Source organism: Heptranchias perlo, unplaced genomic scaffold (assembly GCF_035084215.1).
Source record: "Heptranchias perlo isolate sHepPer1 unplaced genomic scaffold, sHepPer1.hap1 HAP1_SCAFFOLD_73, whole genome shotgun sequence".
Classification (NCBI taxonomy): domain Eukaryota; kingdom Metazoa; phylum Chordata; class Chondrichthyes; order Hexanchiformes; family Hexanchidae; genus Heptranchias; species Heptranchias perlo.
The window spans coordinates 930,561-948,402 of record NW_027139761.1 but is presented as its reverse complement, the minus strand read 5'-3'; the positions used below and the strand labels follow the sequence as shown (position 1 = coordinate 948,402).

At 45.5% G+C, this 17,842-nt stretch overlaps 4 non-coding genes across 4 annotated transcripts; 1 reads left to right on the top strand and 3 right to left on the bottom strand.

Moving 5' to 3' along the window:
* Nucleotides 1–13,480: 13,480 nt before the first annotated feature.
* trnak-cuu (transfer RNA lysine (anticodon CUU)) lies at nucleotides 13,481–13,553 on the bottom strand. Its single transcript has one exon. It is a non-coding gene; the product is annotated as a tRNA-Lys (tRNA).
* A 752-nt stretch (nucleotides 13,554–14,305) lies between these two features.
* trnai-aau (transfer RNA isoleucine (anticodon AAU)) lies at nucleotides 14,306–14,379 on the bottom strand. Its single transcript has one exon. It is a non-coding gene; the product is annotated as a tRNA-Ile (tRNA).
* Nucleotides 14,380–16,257: 1,878 nt separating this feature from the next.
* On the top strand, nucleotides 16,258–16,347 carry trnap-ugg (transfer RNA proline (anticodon UGG)). Its single transcript is given in 2 exon segments — nucleotides 16,258–16,293; nucleotides 16,312–16,347. It is a non-coding gene; the product is annotated as a tRNA-Pro (tRNA).
* A 526-nt stretch (nucleotides 16,348–16,873) lies between these two features.
* Nucleotides 16,874–16,947, bottom strand: trnai-aau (transfer RNA isoleucine (anticodon AAU)). The gene has a single exon. It is a non-coding gene; the product is annotated as a tRNA-Ile (tRNA).
* Nucleotides 16,948–17,842: the final 895 nt, after the last annotated feature.

Genomic DNA, 17,842 nt, shown 5'->3' with positions numbered 1-17,842 from the left:
GCATGCAGAAACATGCGAAACCCCCTTTATTCAAAATTAAAATTCTGGCTATGTTGCCAATCTGAAATAAAAACTGTGAATGTGGATATCCTCAGCAGGTCAGGCAGAATCTTTCGACATGGAAACAGAGTTAACGTTTCAGGTCAATGACCATCACATGAGTATTCCAACTCACTCAACTTGCGCCTTGTAAATGGTTGAACGGCTTTAGGGAGTTAGAAGGTGAGTGACTTGGCTCAGAATATCCAGCCTCTGACCTGCTCTTGTCGCCACAATATTTATGTAGCTGGTCCAGTTAAATTTCTGGTTAATGATGACCACAAGTATGTTGATGGTGGGGGATTCGGCGATGTTACTAACGAATCCCCACAGAAGAGATTTACTGTAATGATTCCAGGGATGAGGGGTATAAGTTTCATGAATAGATTGGAGAAGCTGGGGTTGTTCTGCTTGGAACAGAGACGGTTCCGAGGAGATTTGATAGAGGTATTCAAAATCATGAAGGATCCAGACAGAGTAGATAGAGAGAAACTGTTCCAATTGGCGGAAGGTTCAAGGACCAGAGAACATAGATTTAAGGTGTTCGGCAAAAGAACCAAAGGTGACATGAGGAAAAACTTTTCGACACAGCGAGTGTTTAGGATCTGGAATACACCGCCCGAGGGGGTGGTGGAGGCAGATTCACTCATGGTCTTCAATAAAGAACTGGATAAGTATTTGAAACGAAAGAGAATACAGGGCTGCAGGGAATGGACGGGGGAGTGGGTCTGTCTGGATTGCACTTGCAGAGAGCCGGCACGGACTCGATGTGCCGAATGGCCTCTTTTCGTGCTGTGACCTTTCTATGATTCTATTCTATTTGTGGGAGGCGATGCGAAGCGACCGGAGCGTGACGTAAATCGACCTGTTCACGTACATTCCCTGATAATAAATCCGAGTGTGATGAAAAGAAGAAATGCATAATTATGGTGCATATCTTTTATATTATACTGACTATAAGAGGTACTCGGTTCACCAGGGCGCCATTGTGCACATTGATTGATACTTCACCGAGATCACACCTTACAGTCCCAACACCTCCGTCTAAGAAACAGTTGGGTGGCAATCCAGACTTTGCTGAATTGTGCAAATAGGTGGAAACCAGCAATGCGGAAAAGCACTTCTTATTTAAGAAGGGTTTTTGGTGAGGCGGCCAAAATGGAAGGGTGTACAAATTCTGGCAGCAGTGAGATTCGAACCCACATAATTCAGAGATGGAAGCCAGCATCTGAAACAGCGAAGTTACTCACGCACATGGCAAACCCTTCAGATGTGATGATAAAGGTCATAGAGCTGAAACGTTCCCTCTGATTCTTTCTCCACAGGCGCTGCCTGACCTGCTCAGCGTTTTCAGCATTTTCTGTTTTCATTTTTGTGATTTCACAATGGCTGTTTCCCTGAAAACACCCAATTTGACCCAAGGACAAAGCTCACACTTCACTTTCCTCACGCGCTTAAAGTCTGCCGTTTCCGAACAAAATCCCCTCCGCGCCGAGCTTTCAAAGGACCTTTCGCTCATGGCCAATCTCCTGTAATCGACACCTTTTCACCATTGCCGCTCTTTTCATTTCTCCTCATTCATTTTCAATCGGACATTTCCACAGACCTATTAAGATCAAGCGGAACATTTCCGACTTTCCTGCACCGCCCAGATTGCTAAAGTGCACATTTCTGCCGTCATTCGCAGCTATGCAGCGCCGCCCGTCTCTCCCGCACATCAACTGCTCGGGGAAAAGCGCCAACGACCATGGAAACAAAACCCAGTTCTTCAGTTAACATCCCCCGTGTCACAAGATACCCCAGGGAAATTTAACGGAAAAGTATGCGCTGTCCTTCCGAATGCCAGCCCTGATTTCTAAGTGCTTGTCCCTGGAGCAGACACGCAGATGGAAATGTATCGACTGGTTTCAAGTCAAAAATGAACATTGATGCGAACGGGACATGTGTCCACCAGGAACAGGGGTCGATGTAGAGCAAACTAAACGGCATCACAAAGTGAAAGTGAATGTTAGAGTAGCAAGGCCGCAGTAAAGTCTCAACGAAATGGACCATGATTGTGGAAGGAAGACAAAGCTGGAAGAAGCGGCGGGTCTGAATTTTGGATCATCCAGCAGAGACACATGAGAGAACAAAAACAGGATACAAACAAAGGTGCTGGAGGCAGAATGAAAAAAAAACGAATTGAGAGGAATGAAAAGAGAGTGACTTACTTGAGAGCGAAGAGACATTAATGTGTAGACATTGGCTGCAGCAGCTGGATTGCCCCTTTACTTTTCCTACTGTCTCAGTCTTTCTGCTGGTGTTGCAGGTTCGACCAGCCGTCGCCGTTCAAGGAAGCCTGAGAAGTCCATCAGGGGACAACACAAGAGACCGAGTGCAGGGAGAGATAGAGAAATGCATGCAAATAAAATAAAGAGAATAAATAGAATCATACAATCATAAAATGGTTACAGCACAGATGGAGGCTATTCGGTCCATCGAGCCCGTGCCGGCTCATTATAAGAGCGATCCAGTTCGTCCCACTCCCCCGCCTCTTCCCTGTAGCCCTGCATTTTTTCCCTTCAACTATTTATCAAATTCGTTTTTGAAAGCCACGATTGAATCTGCTTCCACCATCCTTTCAGGCAGCGCATTCCAGATCATAACTACTCGATGGGGAAAAAAATAATTTCCTCGTGTCGCCTTTGGTTCTTTAGCCAATCACCTTAAATCTTTGTCCTCTGGTTCTCGACACTTCCGCCAATGGGAACAGTTTCTATTTATTTACTTTATCTAAACCCTTCATGGTTTTGAACACTTCTATCAAATCTCCTCTTAAAGTTCTCTGCTCTGAGGAGAACAACCCCAGCACGGGGTAAATGCGATCAATTAGCTTCAATTCATTTATTTGAGCATTAAACAGCTCTTTAAACGTTACTGTGACATTATGTTAGCGCGACCTCGCGGTCCAGCGTGTTCCATCAACTTTCAATGGAGGAGTGGGTTAGAATCCCACCGCTGTTAGAATTTCTGCCCATGTTTATTTCGACCTGTTAGCAGAAAACCCGATTGTAGTGCGATGGAGCAGAGGCTGTGAGATAAGCTGAAAGTCAAAGTGCAGATATTATTTTCATCACGGGGACAGGACACGTTTCCACAGGTAAGGACATCTCACCATAATATTCTTTCGAGCAGAGTGGGACAGGTGATCAAAGTAACCGGGCTCAAGTGGCGCAATCAGTCAGTGCGCGGTCCTTATGTGATATTACAGGGTCGGGAATGTTAGTCGAGTCTCACCGAGATCAACCAATCCTTTTCCTTGTGAACATTTCGACTGGAGTTGAAGGTATAATTGGTGTTTTCCAAAATGCATCTCCTTATTTGAATTGCCATGTGGTTCCTCCGGACTACGCTGTTGCAATAACAGATGAGATGTTCACTGTTATGAGTTTGCAGGAGGGAGGCTGCGGAATTGGAGCCACAAACTATGATTTCGGTCCATTTACAAATTATGGGATTTAGCTTGAGCTTTAAACCAGCGTGTTAGACCGCTCAGCCTCGATACTTTCCATCTTGCGATCTTCAGGAGCTACTTTTACAGGAATAGAATTACTGCAAGCAAGAATTCTACCCCTCAAGCACCAATGCTCGCACGGCAGCAGGATGAATGTGTCCAGTTAGATGATGAGCCTCCTTCTTGAGAGTGTTTCGCCAATCCAGCTCAGAGTGGATTAAACATTATAAATTCGGGTGGGACTGGAGCCACTTGTGTAAGAGGAAGTGGAGGGGGTTGTTTCCCTTCCTTGACGAACGTTATTGATCCTGTTGTGGTTTTGCTGCAAAATTTTACTTCCCAGCTCCGAAGTCGCTCGTTTTAACAGCAGGTCAACATCAAAAGGCGTGGAGAAAATGAGGGTTCGTCCGCGATCTCTCGCATATTTCAATCAGTAAACCCGAATCGAGAATCATTCCCCTGGACCAACGAGCCTGCTGAAAAAATAGCACCAAGTAGCGATATGCGAGGGTGACTTTCTGAGTATCAGCGCCCACTTTCCCCAAATCTCCTTTAAAGTACACGAAATAAAAATATGTCCGTACATGAGTGAAAAGTTATAAAGCTAATTTCTTCTATGTTGGGTTTTGTTTCGGGTTCCCGATGCTGTTCTAGGTGATTGGGGACGGTTCATGAGTTAACGGGTGTAAGGTTGCGATACTCCGGTGTAAGCGTGCAGATACTCCGGTGTCAGGGTGCAGATACTCGGATTTAAGGGTGCAGATACTCCGGTGTCAGGGTGCAGATACTCGGATTTAAGGGTGCAGATACTCGGATTTAAAGGTGCAGATACTCGGATGTAAGGATTTGTTGCCGCGACTGTAATGCGGCTCAGAACTGTTGTTATTATCCGAGGCAGCGCTGCAGGATCCTTTCATGATCTCTCCCAAATGAACTGAAACCCTTCGGAATGTGAAGACAATTTTGCGTTTCAAAATAAAGGGAATGACATTCATTGTGGAAACAGTCTGGTGTCGCTCACTGCAGAAATATCCATGTCAGAGTGAAGCGCCTCTCCTGCAACCTTCGGACCTTGTCTGTCAAGAAGAATTCAGATTTCCGCGAAGCCAATCACAGGTCAAATGGTGGAAGATCGGCCGCGCTCAGCTGGCCATCGAAACCGAGCATTTATTTTGCAGCCAAAGCACACATTGGAAACGAGGAAATGCGAGACCATGATTCTTAAGGTAAAAGTGACCCTCGCGTTCCTGGGTGGGCTGGAATTACAAACTTTTCTATTAATAGCCGAACGCACTAAAAGATTGTGACACAGAGAAGCGATACGTTCGCTACTGGACCACTAATTCAACGAGCTCAAAATTCAGCTTGCAGCGATCAATATAACATCTCTCCACTATCAGTTTACTTTTCCAAAATAAAGGGTGTGAAGGTTGCACGAGTGAAAACCTGTGCTGTATTATTTCTGAACATTAAACTCACCTTGCCACTAAACACCTGAATGTTGGAAGACTCGGTCCCCTCGTAATAGAGAGGGTTGATCTTTCAAGCTGTGATTCGCCATTCTTCATTCTCACCCAGGTCCAACGAGCAGGTCTCTGACACTACACGGTGTCTACAAAGTTGTCTCTTGCACTTACATTCAGGCGGGCGGCAGTTTTCACTCTTAAACCAGTAACTATGATGTTAAGAACAAAAAGGCCGAGAAATACTCGATTTCAGCGCGCTGACACTGGGTCAGAGTAAAGTTCAGTTAATGTGATTGCCGAGTGGTGAGAGGGTGGATTTGGAACTCCTGTGCGGCTGCACTGCGCATTGTCCAAATCTGCTTGGAGCGATATTCACTTCAATTCATCACTTGCAGGGACATTTGATTCCATGTTTCTTCTCTCTGGTGCATGGTGAGATTTCAGAAGTTGAAAACGACCTGTGCTTACCCCAACCTCGTCAATTACACGCTGACCGATACAAAGCGGTCACACTCTGGTTCATTGAGATGTAAATCGGGAGCGATTTTACGGTCGAATGCAAAGGCGAACAAAACTCATTCAAAGAAAGTGCAGGTCATTGAGCTGCCTTTAAATTCCTGAGTGTTTGCACTGAACTTCTTCCCAAAGCGTTTGAGATTCACGTTGAGAGATTTGGGGATTTCTCCCTCTTTGCAAAAGTTCCATCCGCAGTTCAAGATCAAAAGTCGAGGGCAGAATGAGACGCCTTCCTGAAATTTGGGAACTAGGGAAGCAGACTTTAGAGCAAGGTTCTGTTTATTGAGAAAAATCAGATAAATCGTTCATTCCGGTAACGATCCAGAATCCTACCAGCTCGAAAAGTAACTGTTACCCCGGCGGGATTTGAACACGCAGCCTCCTGGGGGAGCAGTGAGTAATGTGGAAAGAAGGAGGAAGTTAAAAAGTGGGAAATGATAGATTCAGTGAGTGAGCAAAACTGTGGCAAAGAGTTCAATGTGAGGGAGAGCGAGGTCATCCACTTTAAAGCTAAGAAAGATGAATCAGAGTACTTTCCAAATGGTGATAAGCTCGGAACTGTGGAGGAGCAGAGAGATTCAGGGGTCCTTGTATAGAAATCACTTCAAACTAGAAAAGGTACCAAAAAAGGTTTGAAATTTTGAATGGGATGTTAGTAACGGCTGGTCAGCCTGCTAGATTAATACATGCCATAATGTCGTGATCGCGGGTTTGATTCTTGTCTGGGCTGATGAGGGGCTTTGTTTTGGGTTTTCGTAATTTTAAAGTCCAAGCTTCACAAACAGATCCACAGACAAATTCACGGGACAATTTTATTGAATAACATCCATTTTAACTTTAACCCCGGGCCGGAGAAACACGTCTTTATTTTTATTTGTCTTTCTCCGGTTTGCGGAGAAAAGTTTAACTCGCGGCCTGTTCCCATTAATGATCATCAGCAACAACAGACAGACAGAGCGGGTCTGACCGCCCCGAGATGTGAAATACGCACCCACATTTCATATGTAAACATCTCATTCATATATACATACACAAAGCTCAGAGAGGGGAAGGGACTATCAGAGGGTATTAGAGAGTGTAAATGGGTCACAGCGTGGGCAAATGAGTATCAGAGGGCATCAGCAGGCTCAGGGTGCATGGGTGGATAAGGGGCATTTAGCGGGCATCACAGAACATAAAGGGTGTTGAAAAGGTTGAAAGAGGACAATGGATTATCTGAGGATATTGGAGAAGATAAGGAGCTCAGGGAGAATCGAAGAGGGCAAGGGGGTGCTCAGGAGGTATCAGAGAGGTCAGTTTGAGAAATAAACACAAAGCCCCCAAAATGGGGCTCGAACCCATGACCGTAAGATTAAGAATCTAATGCTCTACCGACTGAGCTGGCCGCGCCCCCTATCATACCTCTTCCCATCCTATTATTACAGAGAGGCAGCTGTTGGCTTTGCTGCAGGGGTCCTGTCTGTCCGACAATCCCAGGGAAGCTCCTTCTGAACACCCGATTTTCATTCTGGAGTCAGTCTGATGCCTTTAACCTGTCATGCAGACCCGCGCCGAGCAGGATAGGAACAGCGGGGCCAGAGAAGACCATTCAGCCCCTCGAAACTGCTGTCCCATTCAATTGGATCATGAGGTGGTCTGTAACTCAACTCTATTTCCCCGCCTTCGACACATATTACTTGGGTCCCGAAACGAAAAAAGATCGATCAATATCAGCCTTGAAAATTTGAACTGAGCCAGAATCCACATCCTTTTGGCCGAGAGATTTCCAGCTTTCGGCCGTATTCTGTTTGCTAAAGTGATTCCTGATTTCTTGCCTCATTAATCTGGCTCCAATTTCAAGATTAAGCCCCTCATTATGGATTGCTCCAACTGAGAGAGAGGAAAAAAGCTCGTTTTTAGCAGAGATTGAACAAAGAATCTCTGGATTTTAATTCTAATGCTTCCCCATCTGAGCTATTTCTGTTTTCTGTACATGCAATGTTTTATTTTTCTTTGAAAGTCAAATAAACTTAGATGCGATTTCCCTCTCGGTGAACAGAGTGCTTCGGAGGAATGGGAGCGAACAAACCGTGGGTCTGATCCTGAACAAAGACTGGTAGATCCACATGTGGAATTAAATCGCACTTGGGGAGCAGAGAGGTTAATTGCTCCTGAGAATGAACCAGGGAGTCCAAGGGTTTCTTAGTGTCGATCCGGAGGGTCAACGGTATTCCCAGAGGCTGTGAGGGAATCAAAGGGCTTCTCAGGGCTTATAAAGGGGTATGAGGCTACGAAGTATCAAAGAGTTTACGGCACTGTCAGAACTTATCAGAGCGGGCAAGGGACTGTCAGATGTTGTCAGGGAGAGTCAGGGCGTGTCAATGGGTAAGGGGCACTCCGAGCGTATCACAGAATGTAAATGGTACGGAGGCGGTATCAAGATTTGTTTTTAATTCGTTCATTGGACGTGGGCGTTGCTGGCGAGGCCGGCACTTATTGCCCATTCCTAATTGCCCTTGAGAAGGTGGTGGTGCGCAGCCTTCTTGAACCGCTGCAGTTCTATGTGATGGAACGATGGAACGATTCCAACGATGGAAAATCGATAATGGGATATAAGCAACGGTTCGTTAGCTTGGTTAGAAGTGCCATAATATCCCGATCGCGGTTTGAATCCTGTATGGGCTGATAAGGGGCGTTGATTCAGGTTTATATGACTTTTAAAATCCAAGCTTTACAAACAGATCCACAGACTAAATCACGGGGACAATTTTTTGAATAATATCCATTGTAACTTTGCCCCTTGGCCGGAGAAACACGTCTTTCTTTTTATTTGTCCTTCTCCGGTTTGCAGATATACGTTTAACTCGTGGCCTGTTCCCATGAACGAAGATCAACAGCAACAGACAGACAGAACGGGTCTGACCGCCCCGAGATGTGGAAAATAGATCAGTTTCGGACAAATGCATCAAATCAAATGTTCACTCGGCACCGAGAGAAAAAAAAAAACAAGAGAAAAAGGCAGAAGGTAACTGAGAAATAAAACCAAATAAAGACAATAGAAATAATTCCCATCCTTGATGTCTCTCTATTCAATCCCCAATCCTTCAGTGGCGGGGATAACATTTCGCTGCAAATAAATGCGAGAATCGCCCCAAAGAAGAAGAAACTAAATAACCGCCTTGCTATTCATTACCGCACTTCATATATAAACATCGCACTCATATATAGCCAAGCGCAGTCCATAGATAAACACCGCACTCATATGCACACATCCACAGTTCATATATATAAACATCGCACTTATATATACACACCCACAGTTCATATATAAACATCTCACTCACATATACATACCCACAGTTCATATATAAACATCGCACCCACATATACAAATCGACAGTCCACATATAAACATCGCACTCATATATACACACCCACAGTTCATATATAAAAATTGCATTCATATATACTCATCCACAGTTCATATTTAAACATCGCACTCGGATATACACACCCACAGTTCATACACAAACATCGCACCCACATATACAAATCGACAGTCCATATATAAACAGCGCACTCATATAGACATACCCACAGTTCATATATAAACATCGTACCCACATATACAAATCGACAGTTCATATATCAACATCTCACTCATGTATACGTACCCAGAGTTAATATATAAACATCACACCCACATATAATCACCCACAGTTTATATATAAATATCACATTCATTAATACTCACCCACAGCTTATACATAAACATCGCAATTTTTTTATTCGTGCATGGGATGTGGGCGTCACTGGCGAGGCCAGCATTTATTGCCCATCCCTAATTGGCCTTGAGAAGGTGGTGGTGAGCCGCCTTCTTGAACTGCTGCAGTCCGTGCGGTGAAGCTTCTCCCACAATGCTGTTAGGAAGGGAGTTCCAGGATTTTGACCCAGCGACGATGAAGGAACGGCGATATATTTCCAAGTCAGGATGGTGTATAGCTTGGAGGGGAACGTTCAGGTGGTGTTGTTCCCATGTTCCTGCTGCTCTTGTCCTTCTGGGTGGTAGAGGTCGCAGGTTTGGGAGGTGCTGTCGAAGAAGCCTTGGCGAGTTGCTGCAGTGCATCCTGTGGATGGTGCACACTGCAGCCACTGTGCGCAGGTGGTGAAGGGAGTGAATGTTTAGGGCGGTGGATGGGGTGCCAATCAAGCGGGCTGCTTTGTCCTGGATGGTGTCCAGCTTCTTAATTATTGTTGGAGCTGCACTCATCCAGGCAAGTGGAGAGTATTCCATCGCACACCTGACTTGTGAATTGTAGATGGTAGAAAGGCTTTGGGGAGTCAGGAGGTGAGTCACTCGCCGCAGAATACCTAACCTCTGACATGCTCTCGTAGCCACATGTGGACTGTCGATTTGTATATGTGGGTGCGATGTTTATATATGAACTGTGGGTATGTATATGTGAGTGAGATGTTAATAGATGAACTGTGGGTGTGTATATATAAGTGCGATGTTTATATGGCTGGTCCAGTTAAGTTTCTTTTCAATGGTGACCCCCAGGATGTTGATGGTGGGGTATTTGGCGATGATAATAACGTTGAATGTCAAGGGGAGGTAGTTAGACTTTCTCTTGTTGGAGATGGTCATTATCTGGCACTTGTCTGGTGCGAATGTTACTTGCCACTTATGAGCCCAAGCCTGATTGTTGTCCAGGTCTTGCTGCATACGGGCTCGGACTACTTCATTATTTGAGGGGTTGCGAATGGAACTGAAAACTGTGCAACCATCAGCGAACATCCCCATTTCAGACCTTGTGATGGAGGGAAGGTCATTGATGAAGCAGCTGAAGATGGTTGGGCCTAGGATACTGCCCTGAGTAACTCCTGCAGCAATATCCTGGGGCTGAAATGTTTGGCCTCCAACAACCACTATTATCTTCCTTTGTGCTAATTATGACTCCAGCCACTGGAGAGTTTTCCCCCTGATTCCCATTGACTTCAATTTTACGAGAGCTCCTTGGTGCCACACTCGGTCAAATGCTGCCTTGATGTCAAGGGCAGTCACTCTCACCTCACCTCTGGAATTCAGCTCTTTTGTCCATGTTTGGACCAACGCTGTAATGAGGTCTGGAGCCGAGTGGTCCTGGCGGAACCCAAACAGAGCATCGGTGAGCAGGTTATTGTTGAGTGAGTGCCGCTTGATAGCACTGTCGAGGACACCTTCCATCACTTTGCTGATGATTGAGAGTAGACTGATGGGGCGGTATTGGCAGGATTGGATTTGTCCTGCTTTTTGTCGACAGCACATACCTGAGCAATTTTCCTCGTTGTCGGGTAGATGCCAGTGTTGTAGCTGTACTGGAATAGTTTGGCTAGAGGCGCAGCTCGTTCTGGAGCACAAGTCTTCAGCACTACAGCCGGGATGTTTTCGGGGCCCAAAGCCTTTGCTGTATCCAGTGCCCTCAGCCGTTTCTTGACATCACGTGGAGTGATTCGAATTGGCTGAAGACTGGCTTCTGTGATGGTGGGGATATCGTGAGGAGGCTGAGATGGATCATCCACTCGGCACTTCTGGCTGAAGATAGTTGCAAACGCTTCAGCCTTGTCTTTTGCACTCACGTGCTGGACTCCGCCATCATTGAGGATGGGGATGTTTACACAGCCTCCTCCTCCCGTTACTTGTTTCAGTGTCCACCACCATTCACGACTGGATGTGGCAGGATTGCAGAGCTTTGATCTGATCCGTTGGTTCTGGATTCGCTTAGCTCTGTCTATAGCATGTTGCTTCCGCTGTTTAGCATGCATGTCGTCCTGAGTTGTAGCTTCACCAAGTTGACACCTAATTTTTAGGTACGCCTGGTGCGGTACCTGGCATGCTCTTATGCACTCCACATTGAACCAGGGTTGATCCCCTGGCTTGTTTATTAATGGTAGAGTGAGGAATATGCCGGGCCAAGATATTACAGATTATGCTGGAATACGATTCTGCTGCTGTTGATGGCCCGCAACACCTCATGGATGCCCAGTTTTGAGCTGCGAGACCTGTTCTGAATCTATCCCATTTAGCACGCTGATAGTGCCACACAACACGTTGGATGGTATCCTCAGTGCGAAGACGGGACTTCGTCTCCACGAGGACGGTGCGGTGGTCACTCCAACCAATACTGTCATGGACAGATGCATTAGCGACAGGTAGATTGGTGACGACGAGGTCAAGTAACTTTTTCCCTCGTGTTGGTTCTCTCACCATCTGCCGCAGTTCCAGTCTGGCAGCTATGTCCTTCGGGCCTCGGCCAGCTCAGTCAGCAGTGATACGACCGAGCCACTCTTGGTGATGGACATTGAAGTCCTCCATCTCGAGCACATCCTGTGCCTTTGCTACCCTCAGTGCTTCCCCCAAGTGGTGTTCAACATGGAGGAGGATTGATACATCAGCTGAGGGAGGGCGGTTGGTGGTAATCTGCAGGAGCTTTTCTTGCACTTGTTTGACCTGATGCCATGAGATTTCATGGGGTCCAGAGTCAATGTTGAGGACTCCCAGGGCCACTCCCTCCTGACTGGATATCACTGCACCGCCACCTCTGGTCGGTCTGTCCTGCCGGTGGGACAGGACATGCACAGGGATGGTGATGGAAGAATCTTGGACGTTGGCTGAAAGGTATGATTCTGTAAGTATGGCTATGTCAGGCTGTTGCTTGACGAGTCAGTGGGACAGCTCTCCCAATTTTGGCACAAGTCCCCAGATGTTAGTGAGGAGGACTTTGCAGGGTCGACTGGGCTTGGTTTGCCTTTGTCGTGTCCGGTGCCTAGTGGTCCGATGCCGGGTGGTCCGTCCGGTTTTATTCTTATTATGACTTTTATTAGCGAGATTTTACAACTGAGTGGCTTGCTAGGCCTTTTCAGAGGGCAATTAAGAATCAACCACATTGCTGTGGCTCATTTATACTCACTCACAGTTCACATATAAACATCGCATTCATATATACTCACCCACAGTTCATATATAAACATCGCACTCATATTTTTACACCCACATTTCACATATAAACATCGCTCTCATATATAAACTCATTCGGTTTATAAAGCAACAGCGCGCTCATAAACCCACACCCAGTTTATAGTAGCAGATCGGTACCGATCGCCGATAGAGCTCTCAGATTCCGAGAGTCCGAAGTAGCAGCGACCGAACAAATTCTGGATCTCATCCTTAACACAGACCGGTCGATCCACCTGTAAAATTACATCGCACTTGGATATCAGGGAGGGTAATGGTTTCTGAGAATGTATCAGGGAGCCTAATGGCTTCTTAGTGGCGATCCATCGGGGCAAGGGGATCTCAGAGAGGGGAAGGGACTGTCAGAGGGTATCAGAGAGTGTAAGGGGATCTCAGAGCGGGGAAGGGATAGTCAGATGTCATCAGAAAGTGTCAGGGGGCTCAGAGAAGGGAAGGGACTGTCAGAGGGCATCGGAGAGTATATTAAGAACTGAGAGAGGGGAAGGACTGCCGAGTCTGAGAGAGTGTAAGGGGGCTCAGGGCAGATCTGTGCAAGGGGCACTGAGTGGGTATGAGAGAAGGTAAAGAACGCTGACAAGGTTCAAAGATGATCATGGACTCTCTGAGGTCAGAGACAGAGTGTATCAGAGAAGTTAAGGAGCTCAGCGAGAATCAAAGAGGGTAAGGGGGGCTCAGGATGTATCAGAGAGGCGAATGGATCCAGAGATATCATCTTCTAAATATTACAATTTCGAACATTCAACATTTTTGATAACAGCAATAAATGAAGCCGATTGAACCGATAATCTGCCGTGTCCCATCTGGAGGGAATGAGAAGGTAGAATCGGGAGGGACTGGATATTTGGCAACGCTCAAGGTTTCATTTCACACAGCTCAGTGTTGTGTCTGTTTTTTAACTGGATTTCATGAACTCGAGAAAAGAGGTTGCAATTTGAAAATTTTATTACCCATTGTGAAAAATAGAACACAAATCGCCCAACGTGGGGCTCGAACCCACGACCCTGAGATTAAGAGTCTCATGCTCTACCGACTGAGCGAGCCGGGCTGGTTGCTAAAATTTTTCCCATTCTATTATTGTAGAGAGACAGCTGTTGGCTTTGCTGCAGGGGTTCAGTTCTTTCTGCAATCTCAGGGTTTCTCCTTCTGTGCACCTGATTTTCATTCTGGAGTCAGTCTGATGTCTTTTGCACGTCATTCAGCACCACGCTGAGCTGAAAAGGAACATCGGAACAGGAGAGGGCCATTCAGCCCCTCTTCCTGCTGTGCCATTCAATTCGATCATGATGTGATCTGCAACTCAACTCTCCTTCCCCGCCTTGGACACAAATCCCTTGGAACCCAAACCGAGAAATGATGTATCAATATCAGTCTTGAAAATTTGAATTGAGCCACAATCCACATCATTTTGGCCGAGAGAGTTCCAGCTTTCGGCCGTATTTTGTTTGCTAAAGTAATTCCTGATTTCTTGCCTGATTGGTCTGTCTCCAATTTCAAGATTAAAACCCCTCATTATGGATTCCGCCAAAATAGAGAGAGATGACACAAAGATAGACAGAATTATAAGCAGTGCAGATGGAAGAATGAGATCACAGAGTAAATGGGCAAAACTGCGGCAAATGGATTTCAACGTAAGCAAGTTTGAGGCCGTCCACTTTGGACCTCAAAAAGTTAGATCAGAAAACATATTAATGGATGTTACTCCAAAAAATTTACCTCATGACATTTTGTGTGGATTCGCTTGTTTCTCAAGTCTGCCAAACTTTTAAAAGTTACCAAAATATTGCAATAGGAACCTTATGGCCCGTACGGGTATCGAACCCGCGACCTTGGCGTTATTAGCACCACGCGCTAACCAACTGAGCTAACCGGCCATGTATACAGTTCAGCATTATGGGCTTACCCGCGTGCTGGGTAGTTTGTGTTTATTTTTACACCAGCTGACAGGGTTTTACAACGAATATTGAATAAACCACATCCCTTAAACATTGTTACTTGTTTCTGTATATAATGTCGAGGATGTAGATCAAAATTAACAAACAAAGAGCACTTTAATGTAACAAATTAAATTCCGATCAATATTATTTTACGAACAATCAACAGCCCATCCATAAAACACTGCCCCGCTATCAAACCTGTGGGAAGGACCCTGAGCAACTGTGAAAATGATATCACCGCAACGTGATTCGATCACGCTGCGTTTTGACGTTGAGTCAGATGTCTGTCTGTCTATCTGTCTGTCCGTTTATCCGTCTGATTGGGTCTCGACCTTATTCTCAGGCCAGGCTTTTTGTTTGCTGGCTGCAGGCCTCGCTCCCCGACTGACTGAACAACGACCGAATCAATGACTGTGACTGACTGTCTGCCCATTTATGGCCACATTTCTGAGTTCCTGCCTTCGCTCTGTGTCGCAGGCCTGTCTCTGTCCCTTAGGATCACAACACACCCACAAGCTTCACGACTGAACGCAGGTTTGGTCAGTCTGTCCTCGCAGGTCCATCGGAAGCGAATGATTTTGAACTGAATTATTTTTTCCTGAGTGACTTGTGAAGTTTTGTTCAGTGATATGTTTGCGAAAGAGAACGAAGGAAATAGTTAGTGTGCAATTCGACATTTCTCTACATCGGAATAGAAAACGTGTTTGGATGGATAGAACAGTTCTGAAAGGATGGCCGATCGGCTGTGGGTGGCACCGAATTCTGCAGTGGCTGCAGTGGTTCATTACCGGTAATGAAAATGAGGTAATATACTACCACAAGCTGCCGCTGAAAATCATTCAATTTCCCAAACTTGACCCACCGAATCAAATGAAGCTGCTGGGAAAGCTACAAGACAACGCCGGTCTAGCGGGCATCGTTTGAAGCAACTGGCAGTTTAAAGTAGCATCTGCAGCCATGCAAGTACTGCCATGTGCCGCTGCGATCGCCGAGTGGTTGATGCGTTAAATTCAATATCAAATGGAGTTTTCCTTCGCAGGTTTGATTTCTGCTCGCTGAATTATTGTTTAAAGATCCGTTCAATGCTCAAGTGAATGAACTGGATCTAATTCACTTCATTTATCTCTCTCAGAGCATGAGAGATACTCGAGCGTGGCCGGCGCTTTCAATTGGGTGCCCAATGTACTCTTGCAAAATTTAAATACACAAGAAAGAATCTTGCCCAATCTGCAACTAAAATTCTGCTACTTTGCAGAACCACCCATTTATAAGCGACTTTATTTACATGAATCTCTCTATCTCTCCTTGTCTTTTGTCTCTATGTTGTCCCCTGATGGACTTCTCAGGCTTCCTGGAACGGTAAAGGCTGATCTAACCTGCAACACCAGCAGGGAAAGGTAAAGTAAAAAAAGACTGAGACGGTCGGAAAAGTAAAGGTGCAACCCAGCTGATAAATTCGTAGCTAATGTCTCCACATTTTTGTCTCTTCGCCCTCACAGTGAAAGAAAACAGCAATGTGAGTAAAATATACTTCTGGTAGCTTGTATACTCTGACGATGCCGAGACAGATGCCAATGCAGCTTCAGATTAACTAATTCTGAAAAGTATTATTTGAAAAAACAAGTCGTACATTGTAAACGAATTTAGTAAAGAGAGGCTAATATTGGTGACTGGAAATAGGTCGTGTACAACTTGATATTGCTGCAAATAGGAACAGAAAACGAGATTGGGTGGACAGAAGCGGTTGGAAAGGATAGCCGATCGGCTGAAGACTATGGTGAAATTTTAGACCGGATGCAGGGCTTTCGAGCAAGCGGCTCGTTGGTCTAGGGGTATGATTATCGCTTTGGGCGGTTTTCTAATGGAATATGCGAGAGGTCCCGGGTTCAAATCCCGGACGAGCCCTGTTATCTCATTGCTTTTTAGTGAAAAGTCACCAATTGGATTCTGACATCTTTGCAGTTGTTCGAATTGAATGATATTTGAGCTCCAGAGGACAAAGTGCAGAAGTTTCCAAGGCGCAACACACACGGAGCAAATAAAATGTCTCAAGATGATGTGGAGATTGAAGCTGAATGTGAATTTACCCCAATTTAGGCGGTCTCATTGATATTAGATGACGGGATCGAGAACCACATATTCAAGTTTGCCGATGACACAAAGATAGACAGAATTATGAGCAGTGTGGATGGAAGAATGAGATTACAGAGAGATATTACTTGATTAAGTGAATGGGCAAAACTGCGGCAAATGGATTTCAATGTAAGCAAGTTTGAGGCTGTCCACTTTGGACCTCAAAATGATAGATCAGAAAACATATTAATGGATGTTACTCCAAAAAATTTACCTCATGACATTTTGTGTGGATTCGCTTGTTTGGAAAGTCTGCCAAACTTTCAAAAGTTACCAAAATATTGCAATAGGAACCTTATGGCCCGTACGGGGATCGAACCCGCGACATTGGCGTTATTATCACCAAGCTCTAACCAACTGAGCTAACCAGCCATGTAGACATCTTAGCTTTATGGGCTTACCCACGTGTTGGGCAGTTTGTGTTTATTTTTACACCGGCTGACAGGGTTTTTGGACGAATGTTGATGACACCACATCCCTTGAACATTGTTACTTGTTTCTGTACACATTGTCGAGGATGGAGATCAAAATTAACAAACAAAGAGCACTTTAATGTAACAAATTAAATTCTGATCAATATTATTTTACCAACAATGAACAGCCCATCCACAAAACACTGCCCCGCTATAAAACCTGTGGGCAGGACACTGAGCTACTGTGAAAATGATATCACCGCAACGTGATTCGATCACGCTGCGTTTTGACGTTGAGTCAGATGTCTGTCTGTCTATCTGTCTGTCTGTCTATCCGTCTGATTGGGTCTCTGCCTTATTCTCAGGCCAGGCTTTTTGTTTGCTGGCTGCAGGCCTCGCTCCCCGACTGACTGAACAACTACCGGGCCGTGTGTCAGAATCAATGACTGTGACTGACTGTCTGCCCATTTATGGCCACATTTCTGAGTTCCTGCCTTCGCTCTGTGTCGCAGGCCTGTCTCTGTCCCTTAGGATCACAACACACCCACAAGTTTCACGACTGAACGCAGGTTTGGTCAGTCTGTCCTCGCAGGTCCTTCGGAAGCTAATGATTTTGATCTGAATTATTTTTCCTGAGTGACTTGTGAAGTTTGGTTCAGTGATTTGTTTGCGAAAGAGAACGGAGGAAATAGTTAGTGTGCAACTCGACATTTCTCTACATCGGAATAGAAAACGTGATTGGATGGATAGAAGAGGTCTGAAAGGATGGCCGATCGGCTGTGGGTGGCACCGAATTCTGCAGTGGCTGCAGTGGTTCATTACCGGTAATGAAAATGAGGTAATATACCACCACA